The following is a 12,081-nucleotide window of genomic DNA, read 5'->3' as shown; positions in this document are numbered from 1 at the left end:
CCACACACACACAGTGCGCTAACCACTGCACCACCGCTCCCCACAGTGCGCTAACCACTGCACCACCGCTCCCCACACACACAGTGCGCTAACCACTGCACCACCGCTCCCCACGCACACACACAGTGCGCTAACCACTGCACCACCGCTCCCCACACACACACAGTGCGCTAACCACTGCACCACCGCTCCCCACACACACAGTGCGCTAACCACTGCACCACCGCTCCCCACACACACAGTGCGCTAACCACTGCACCACCGCTCCCCACACACACACAGTGCGCTAATCACTGCACCACCACTCCCCACACACACAGTGTGCTAACCACTGCACCACCGCTCCCCACACACACACAGTGCGCTAACCACTGCACCACCGCTCCCCACACACACACAGTGCGCTAACCACTGCACCACCGCTCCCCACTCACAGTGCGCTAACCACTGCACCACCGCTCCCCACACACACAGTGCGCTAACCACTGCACCACCGCTCCCCACACACACAGTGCGCTAACCACTGCACCACCGCTCCCCACACACACACAGTGCGCTAACCACTGCACCACCACTCCCCACACACAGTGCGCTAACCACTGCACCACCGCTCCCCACAGTGCGCTAACCACTGCACCACCGCTCCCCACACACACACAGTGCGCTAACCACTGCACCACCGCTCCCCACACACAGTGCGCTAACCACTGCACCACCGCTCCCCACTCACACACACAGTGCGCTAACCACTGCACCACCACTCCCCACACACACACAGTGCGCTAACCACTGCACCACCGCTCCCCACACACACAGTGCGCTAACCACTGCACCACCGCTCCCCACTCACACACAGTGCGCTAACCACTGCACCACCACTCCCCACACACACACAGTGCGCTAACCACTGCACCACCGCTCCCCACACACACAGTGCGCTAACCACTGCACCACCGCTCCCCACTCACACACAGTGCGCTAACCACTGCACCACCGCTCCCCACACACACACAGTGCGCTAACCACTGCACCACCACTCCCCACACACAGTGCGCTAACCACTGCACCACCGCTCCCCACACACAGTGCGCTAACCACTGCACCACCGCTCCCCACACACACACAGTGCGCTAACCACTGCACCACCGCTCCCCACACACACAGTGCGCTAACCACTGCACCACCGCTCCCCACTCACACACACAGTGCGCTAACCACTGCACCACCACTCCCCACACACACACAGTGCGCTAACCACTGCACCACCGCTCCCCACACACACAGTGCGCTAACCACTGCACCACCGCTCCCCACTCACACACAGTGCGCTAACCACTGCACCACCACTCCCCACACACACAGTGCGCTAACCACTGCACCACCGCTCCCCACACACAGTGCGCTAACCACTGCACCACCGCTCCCCACTCACACACAGTGCGCTAACCACTGCACCACCGCTCCCCACACACAGTGCGCTAACCACTGCACCACCGCTCCCCACACACACACAGTGCGCTAACCACTGCACCACCGCTCCCCACACACACAGTGCGCTAACCACTGCACCACCGCTCCCCACTCACACACACAGTGCGGTAACCACTGCACCACCACTCCCCACACACACACAGTGCGCTAACCACTGCACCACCGCTCCCCACACACACAGTGCGCTAACCACTGCACCACCGCTCCCCACTCACACACAGTGCGCTAACCACTGCACCACCACTCCCCACACACACACAGTGCGCTAACCACTGCACCACCGCTCCCCACACACACAGTGCGCTAACCACTGCACCACCGCTCCCCACTCACACACAGTGCGCTAACCACTGCACCACCACTCCCCACACACACAGTGCGCTAACCACTGCACCACCGTTCCCCACTCACACTGTGCTAACCACTGCACCACCGCTCCCCACACACACAGTGCGCTAATCACTGCACCACCACTCCCCACACACACACACAGTGTGCTAACCACTGCACCACCGCTCCCCACACACACACAGTGCGCTAACCACTGCACCACCGCTCCCCACACACACTAACACAGTGCGCTAACCACTGCACCACCGCTCCCCACACACACACAGTGCGCTAACCACTGCACCACCGCTCCCCACTCACACAGTGCGATAACCACTGCACCACCGCTCCCCACACACACAGTGCGCTTAACCACTGCACCACCGCTCCCCACACACAGTGCGCTAACCACTGCACCACCGCTCCCCACACACACACAGTGCGCTAACCACTGCACCACCACTCCCCACACACAGTGCGCTAACCACTGCACCACCGCTCCCCACACACAGTGCGCTAACCACTGCACCACCGCTCCCCACACACACAGTGCGCTAACCACTGCACCACCGCTCCCCACACACAGTGCGCTAACCACTGCACCACCGCTCCCCACTCACACACACAGTGCGCTAACCACTGCACCACCACTCCCCACACACACACAGTGCGCTAACCACTGCACCACCGCTCCCCACACACACAGTGCGCTAACCACTGCACCACCGCTCCCCACTCACACACAGTGCGCTAACCACTGCACCACCACTCCCCACACACACAGTGCGCTAACCACTGCACCACCGCTCCCCACACACACAGTGCGCTAACCACTGCACCACCGCTCCCCACTCACACACAGTGCGCTAACCACTGCACCACCGCTCCCCACACACACATACACAGTCTTAGTTTACAAAGTCTCGATGTTCAGAGTCGCTTTTTTTTCCTAAAAGTTCGCAAACGTTAAATTGTTAATAACTTTAAAGTCCCAATATCCTTCGACGCGTATTCAGGCGACGCCTGAACTAGGCCTACCGCCTTAACCCACGATCAACGTTTTCGATTATTTCCCATGAACCGTGTCTCGCTTTAAAAAAAAATAACCTTTAACACTATTAAACATTATTAGGAGGCGCTTAAAGTTTGCAAAGCGTTGAATTTAGACGTCGTTAAGGGTAAACAATTGCCCCGTTGCGTATTCAGGCGAGGCCTAGTAACGCTAGGCCTCGCCTGAATACGCACTAGGCCTCAATCTCTCGATTATAAATTAACATAATTATTATTATAACCAGGCACACTTTAACAATATTAATAATGATAATGCACTTACATGGTTTTTTTTAAATCAAAGTTACAATGTTATCAATTTTAAAGATGTAATAAAATTAATGGATTTTAAACTCCTCAGAGGGAGCCGTTAATAGGTTCAGGGGGGGTTTAAATATTTTTTCGTTAAATTGTTAAATTAAATTCATAAAAACACAGAAAACTTTCTATTAATTTTCACAACTATGTAATTCGTGGAACTGAATAAAGTATTACTGTAGAAATAATGTAATTCATTACTGCTTTTTATTGATTAATTCGATAATAATATAATTACGGGAAATGTTTTTTGTAATTTGAAAATGTTATTTTACATTTTTTTCAATGTATTATTTTGTGTTTCCCCCGTGCGGGTGTTTATTCTTGCATGTGTACTTTGTGTACTGTGTAAATATTGTGTGTGTATATTCTGTGTGTATACTGTATGGGTGCGTACTGTGTGTACAGTGTGTGTACAGTGCGCGCGTGCGCAATGTGCGCACGTACAGTGTGGGCGCGTGAGTGGGTGAGTGGGTGGATGGGTGGGTGGGTGAGTGGGTGGGTGGGTGAGTCAGTGAGTGGGTGGATGAGTGAGTGGGTGGGTGAGTGGGTGAGTGAGTGGGTGGGTGAGTGAGTGGATGGGTGGGTGAGTGGGTGAGTGAGTGAGTGGGTGAGTGAGTGGGTGGGTGAGTGGGTGGGTGGGTGAGTGGGTAAGTGGGTGGGTGGATGGGTGGGTGAGTGGGTGGGTGAGTCAGTGAGTGGGTGGATGAGTGAGTGGGTGAGTGAGTGGATGGGTGGGTGAGTGGGTGAGTGAGTGAGTGGGTGAGTGAGTGGATGGGTGGGTGAGTGGGTGAGTGAGTGGGTGGGTGAGTGAGTGGGTGGGTGAGTGAGTGAGTGGGTGGGTGAGTGAGTGGGTGAGTGGGTGAGTCAGTGAGTGGGTGGATGAGTGAGTGAGTGGGTGAGTGAGTGGGTGGGTGGGTGAGTGGGTGGGTGAGTGGGTGGGTGAGTGGGTGGGTGGGTGAGTGGGTGGGTGGGCGGGTGAGTGGGTGGGTGAGTGGGTGGGTGGGTGGGCGGGTGAGTGGGTGGGTGAGTGGGTGGGTGAGTGGGTGGGTGAGTGAGTGGGTGAGTGAGTGGGTGAGTGAGTGGGTGAGTGAGTGGGTGAGTGAGTGGGTGGGTGGGTAAGTGACTGAGTGGGTGGGTGGGTAAGTGAGTGAGTGGGTGAGTGGGTGGGTGAGTGGGTGAGTGAGCGAGTGGGTGGGTGAGTGGGTGAGTGAGCGAGTGGGTGGGTGGGTGAGTGGGTGAGTGAGCGAGTGGGTGGGTGAGTGGGTGAGTAAGTGGGTGGGTGGGTGAGTGAGTGAGTGGGTGGGTGGGTGAGTGAGTGGGTGAGTGAGTGGGTGAGTGGATGAGTGGGTGAGTGGATGAGTGAGTGAGTGAGCGAGTGGGCGAGTGAGCGGGTGGGTGAGTGGGCGAGTGAATGAGTGGGCGAGTAAGTGGGTGGGTGGGTAAGTGGGTGGGTGGGTAAGTGAGTGAGTGGGTGAGTGAGTGGGTGGGTAAATGACTGAGTGGGTGAGTAAGTGAGTGAGTGAGCGAGTGGGTGGGTGAGTGGGTGAGTGGGTGAGTAAGTGGGTGGGTGGGTAAGTGAGTGAGTGAGTGGGTGAGTGAGTGGGTGAGTGGATGAGTGAGTGGGTGAGTGAGTGAGTGAGTGGGTGAGTGAGTGGGTGAGTGAGTGAGCGAGTGGGTGGGTGAGTAGGTGAGTGAGCGAGTAAGTGAGTGGGTGAGTGAGTGAGTGAGTGGGTGAGTGAGTGAGTGGGTGGGTGAGTAAGTGGGTGGGTAAGTGGGTGAGTGGGTGGGTGAGTCAGTGAGTGGGTGGGTAAGTGAGTGGGCGAGTGGGTGGGTGAATGAGTGGTGAGTGAGTGGGTGAGTGAGTGAGTGGGTGAGTCAGTGAGTGGGTGGGTGAGTGAGTGAGTGGGTGAGTGAGTGGGTGAGTGAGTGGGTGGGTGGATGAGTGAGTGGGTGGATGAGTGAGTCAGTGAGTGGGTGAGTCAATGAGTGGGTGGGTAAGTGAGTGGGTGAGTGGGTAAGTCGGTGAGTGGGTGGGCTTGTGAGTGGGTAAGTAGGCGAGTGGGTGGGTGACTGAGTGTGTGGGCGAGTGAGTGGGTGAATAAGTAGGTGAGTGAGCGGGCTTGTGAGTGGGTGAGCGAGTGAGTGGGTGAGAGCGAGTGAGTGGTTGAGTGAGTAAATAGGCGAGTGGGTGAGTGAGTGGGCTGGTGACTAGGCGAGTGTTCAGTTTGTTGTCCTTCCACCGCACCTCAGATTAGCACGGCTGGCTGGCTACGTACGGTGCAAAGGAAGTTGAACTTACACACAGAGACCCATAGACACCCACAGACACACCCAGAGATTAGCACGGCTGGCTACGTACGGTGCAAAGGAAGTTCACACACACACACGCTACACTATAATACACTCACCTACCACCCGACTTACACAGGTGTAGGGGACCCCCTCCTATCTGTTATCAGAGTTTCAATCAGTCTTGAACATTGGATGTAGCCCCTGTAGAGAATGAGACAATCCGCCTGGCACCTGCAGGGTCTGTCACGTGACAGACCCTGCAGCTGCCATGGGTTGTGCTGCTGTGCCAGGCTAGGTGCAGGAGGAGGTCACGTGACAGACCCTGCAGGTGCCATGGATTGTACTGCTGTGCCAGGCTAGGTGCATGAGGAGGTGGTCACGGGACAGACCCTGCAGGTGCCATGGGGAGACTGCTGCTGTGCCAGGCTAGGTGCAGGAGGAGGTCACGGGACAGACCCTGCAGGTGCTATGGGGAGACTGCTGCTGTGCCAGGCTAGGTGCAGGAGGAGGTCACGTGACAGACCCTGCAGCTGCCATGGGTTGTGCTGCTGTGCCAGGCTAGGTGCAGAAGGAGGTCACGTGACAGACCCTGCAGGTGCCATGGATTGTACTGCTGTGCCAGGCAAGGTGCATGAGGAGGTGGTCACGGGACAGACCCAGCAGGTGCCATGGGGAGACTGCTGCTGTGCCAGACTGGGTGCAGGAGGAGGTCACGTGACAGACCCAGCAGGTGCCATGTGTTGTACTGCTGTGCCAGGCTAGGTGCAGGAGGAGGACGTCACGGGACAGACCCAGCAGGTGCCATGGGTTGACTGCTGTGCCAGGCTAGGTGCAGGAAGAGGTCACGGGACAGACCCTGCAGGTGACATTGGTTGTACTGCTGTGCCAGGCTAGGTGCAGGAGGTGACGGGACAGACCCTGCAGGTGCCATGGGTTGTGCTGCTGTGCCAGGCTAGGTGCAGGAGGAGGTTACGGGACAGACCCAGCCGGGGTCAGTAGATAATCAAGTAGCCGTAGCTGTAGGTGCACAATACTGTCAAGAATCATTACCATCACTACCACCATCACTACCACCATCACTACCACCATCACTACCACCATCACTACCACCATCACTCCATCACCATCACTCCATCACCATCACTCCATCACCATCACTACCATCACTACCACCATCACTCCATTACCATCATTACCATCACTACCACCATCACTCCATCACCATCACTACCACCATCACTCCATTACCATCACTACCACCATCACTCCATTACCATCACTACCACCATCACTCCATCACCATCACTACCACCATCACTACCATCACTACCACCATCACTCCATCACCATCACTACCACCATCACTACATTACCATCACTACCACCATCACTCCCTCACCATCACTACCACCATCACTCCATCACCATCACGACCACCATCACTCCATCACTACCACCATCACTCCATTACCATCGCTACCACCATCACTACATTACCATCACTACCACCATCACTCCATTACCATCACTACCACCATCACTCCATTACCATCACTACCACGACTACCACCATCACTCCATTACCATCACTACCACCATCACTCCATTACCATCACTACCACCATCACTCCATCACCATCACTACCACCATCACTACCATCACTACCACCATCACTCCATCACCATCACTACCACCATCACTACATTACCATCACTACCACCATCACTCCCTCACCATCACTACCACCATCACTCCATCACCATCACGACCACCATCACTCCATCACTACCACCATCACTCCATTACCATCGCTACCACCATCACTACATTACCATCACTACCACCATCACTCCATTACCATCACTACCACCATCACTCCATTACCATCACTACCACGACTACCACCATCACTCCATTACCATCACTACCACCATCACTCCATCACCATCACTACCACCATCACTCGATTACCATCACTACCACCATCACTCCATTACCATCACTACCATCACTACCACCATCACTCCATTACCATCACTACCACCATCACTCCATTACCATCACTATCATCACTCCATTACCATCACTACCACCATCACTCCATCACCATCACTACCATCACTACCACCATCACTCCATCACCATCACTACCACCATCACTCCATCACCATCACTACCACCATCACTCCATCACCATCACTCCATTACCATCACTACCATCACTACCACCATCACTCCATTACCATCACTACCACCATCACTCCATCACCATCACGACCACCATCACTCCATCACCATCACTACCACCATCACTCCATTACCATCGCTACCACCATCACTCCATTAACATCACTACCACCATCACTCCATTACCATCACTACCACGACTACCACCATCACTCCATTACCATCACTACCACCATCACTCCATCACCATCACTACCACCATCACTCGATTACCATCACTACCACCATCACTCCATTACCATCACTACCATCACTACCACCATCACTCCATTACCATCACTACCACCATCACTCCATTACCATCACTATCATCACTCCATTACCATCACTACCACCATCACTCCATCACCATCACTACCATCACTACCACCATCACTCCATCACCATCACTACCACCATCACTCCATCACCATCACTACCACCATCACTCCATCACCATCACTCCATTACCATCACTACCATCACTACCACCATCACTCCATTACCATCACTACCACCATCACTCCATCACCATCACTACCATCACTCCATTACCATCACTACCATCACTCCATTACCATCACTACCATCACTCCATTACCATCACTACCACCATCACTCCATTACCATCACTACCATCACTCCATTACCATCACTACCACCATCAATCCATTACCATCACTACCATCACTACCACCATCACTCCATTACCATCACTCCATTACCATCACTCCATTACCATCACTACCACCATCACTACCACCATCACTACCGCCATCACTACCATCAGTCCATTACCATCACTACCACCATCACTCCATTACCATCACTCCATTACCATCACTACCACCATCACTACCATCACTCCACTACCATCACTCCACTACCATCACTCCACTACCATCACTACCACCATCACTCCATTACCATCACTACCACCATCACTCCACTACCATCACTCCATTACCATCATTACAATCACTACCACCATCACTCCATTACCATCACTACAATCACTCCATTACCATCACTACCATCACTACCACCATCACTCCATTACCATCACTCCATTACCATCACTATCATCTCTCCATTACCATCACTACCACCATTACTACCACCATCACTCCATTACCATCACTCCATTACCATCACTCCATTACCATCACTACCAACATCACTTCATTACCATCATTACATCACTACCACCATCACTCCATTACCATCATTACATCACTACCACCATCACTCCATTACCATCACTACCACCATCACTCCATTACCATCACTACCATCATCACTCCATTACCATCACTACCACCACCACAACCATCACTACAACCATCACTCCATTACCATCACTACCATCACTCCATTACCATCACTACCATCACTCCATTACCATCACTCCATTACCATCACTCCATTACCATCACTCCATTACCATCACTCCATTACCATCACTCCATTACCATCATTACCATCACTCCATTACCATCACTACCATCACTCCATTACCATCACTACCATCACTCCATTACCATCACTACCATCACTACCACCATCATCATCACTACCACCACCATCATCATCATCACTACCACCACTACCATCATCATCACCACCACGATGACCACTATCACTACCATCATCACTACCACCACCACCACTACCACCACCACTACCACCATCACCACCACCATCACTACCACCACCACCACCATCACTACCACTACCACCACCACCATTACCACCACCACCACTACCACCATCACTACCACCATCACTACCACCACCACCATCACTACCACCACCACCATCACCACAACCACCACCATATCAAACCCCCACCACCACTACCATCACCACTACCACCACCACCACTACCACCACCATCACCACTACCACCACCACTACCACCACCATCACCACCACCATCACCACCACCACCACCATCATCACTACCATCACCACCACCATCATCACTACCACTACCACCACCACTACCACCACCACCACCATCACCACCACCACTACCACTACCACCACCATCACCACTACCATCATCACTACCATCATCACTACCATCATCACTACCACCACCACTACCACCACCACCAGCACTACCACCACCACTACCACCACCATTACCATCACCACCACCATCACTACCACCACTACCACCACCACCGTCATCACTACCACCACCACTACCACCATCACTACCATCACCACCACCACCCAGTGTCACGTCGCAGCAACGTGGAGTGGCGTCACCGCCGCTGCTACAGTGGCGACTGCGGCAGAGCCAGCACGTGCAGGTACAGTAATGGTGCGCACTACTGTACCTGCACTGTACACAGCCACCCACCCAGACAGCCACCCACACTGCCAGCCAGCCACCCACACTGCCAGCCAGCCACCCACACAGCCACCCACCCACACACCCACCCACACACCCACCCACACAGCCACCCACACAGCCACCCACACAGCCACCCACACAGCCACCCACCCACCCACACAGCCACCCACCCACACAGCCAGCCAGCCACCCACCCAGACACCCACCCACCCAGACAGCCACCCACCCAGACACCCACCCAGCCACACTGCCACCCACCCAGACAGCCACCCACACAGCCAGCCACACTGCCACCCACCCAGACAGCCACCCACACAGCCACCCACCCACCCACACAGCCAGACAGCCACCCACCCACCCAGACACCCACCCACCCAGACACCCACCCACCCAGACAGCCACCCACCCAGACAGCCACCCACCCACCCAGACAGCCACCCACCCAGACAGCCACCCACCCAGACAGCAACCCACCCAGACAGCAACCCACCCAGACAGACACCCACCCACACAGCCACCCACACAGCCAGCCACCCACGCACACTGCCACCCACCCACACTGCCAGCCAGCCAGCCACCTACACACCCACCCACCCAGACAGCCACTCACCCACACAGCCACCCACCCACTCAGACAGCCACCCACCCACACTGCCACCCACCCAGACACCCACCCACCCACACAGCCACCCACCCACCCACACTGCCACCCACCCGCGCCTGAGTCACGTCGCAGCAACGTGGAATGGCGCCGCCGCCGCCGCCGCTGCTGCTACAGTGGCGACTGCGGCAGAGCGAGCACGTGACCCACAGGGGTACAGTGCGGGTACAGTGCAGGTACAGTGCGGGTACAGTAGTGGTGCGCACTACTGTAAGATGTTTTATCGCTTGCTGTGGTTGCACCCAATTCAAGAGGCGAATGGCTCACGGGGCTCTACCTAAATAATACATAAACTATAACAACTTAAAACAACCTGCACTGTACACAGCCACACACTCACTCACACTCACACCCTCACACACACACCCACTCACACACCCACTCACTCACACCCACTCACACACACACTCTCACACACTAATACCCTCACACTCACACCCACTCACTCACCACTCACACACCCACTCACTCACACTCACACACTAATACCCTCACACTCACACCCACTCACCACTCACACACTAATACCCTCACACTCACCCACTCACCACTCACACACTAATACCCTCACACTCACCCACTCACACACTCACACCCACTCACTCTCACACACTAATACCCTCACACCCACTCACTCACCACTCACACACCCACTCACTCACACTCACACACCCACCCACTGCTCACACACACCACTCACACACACAGACCCCCTCACACACAGACCCCCTCACACACACACCCCCTCACACACACACCCCCTCACACACACCCACAGACCCACTCACACACACAGACCCACTCACACACACAGACCCACTCACACACACAGACCCAAACACACACCCACTCACCCACCCACCCACACACCCCCTCACACACACTAATACCCTCACACCCACCTCACTCACCACTCACTCACCACTCACTCACCACTCACTCACCACTCACTCACCACTCACTCACCACTCACTCACCACTCACTCACTACTCACACACACACTCACTCACCCACTCACCCACACACCCACACACCCACTCACCCACTCACCCACTCACACACCCACGTGAGGTGAGTGGTGAGGTGAGTGGTGAGGTGAGTGGTGAGGTGAGTGGTGAGGTGAGTGGTGAGGTGAGTGGTGAGGTGAGTGGTGAGGTAGACATTTTAAGGCTTGGGACTTGTAAGCGGGGCTAGAGAATGCCGAACACGACAGTCGTCCACCACGAGCTGGTGAAGTATCGGTGGTGGTGATGATGGTTGTGGTAGTTGTGGTGATGGTTGTGGTAGTAGTTGTGGTGATGGTTGTGGTAGTTGTGGTGGTGGTGATGATGGTTGTGATAGTA

General features: G+C 54.9%; 1 protein-coding gene across 3 annotated transcripts in view; it reads right to left on the bottom strand.

Moving 5' to 3' along the window:
* Positions 1-12,081, bottom strand: part of LOC116938300 (uncharacterized) — a 28,388-nt gene that overhangs the window by 15,508 nt on the left and 799 nt on the right. The window contains exon 1 of one of the 3 annotated variants that reach the window (XM_076055880.1): positions 10,791-11,231. The exons of the other annotated variants lie outside the window; for them this stretch is intronic. The gene's annotated coding sequence lies outside the window, so the exon portion shown is untranslated. Of the gene's footprint in view, positions 1-10,790; positions 11,232-12,081 lie in introns of those variants that run through there. 3 annotated transcript variants of the gene reach the window in all.

Source organism: Petromyzon marinus, chromosome 73 (genome assembly GCF_048934315.1).
Source record: "Petromyzon marinus isolate PM22_M1 ecotype Great Lakes invasive population chromosome 73, UKy_Petmar_22M1.pri1.0, whole genome shotgun sequence".
Taxonomy (NCBI): domain Eukaryota; kingdom Metazoa; phylum Chordata; class Hyperoartia; order Petromyzontiformes; family Petromyzontidae; genus Petromyzon; species Petromyzon marinus.
This window is presented reverse-complemented; position numbering and strand designations above follow the sequence as displayed.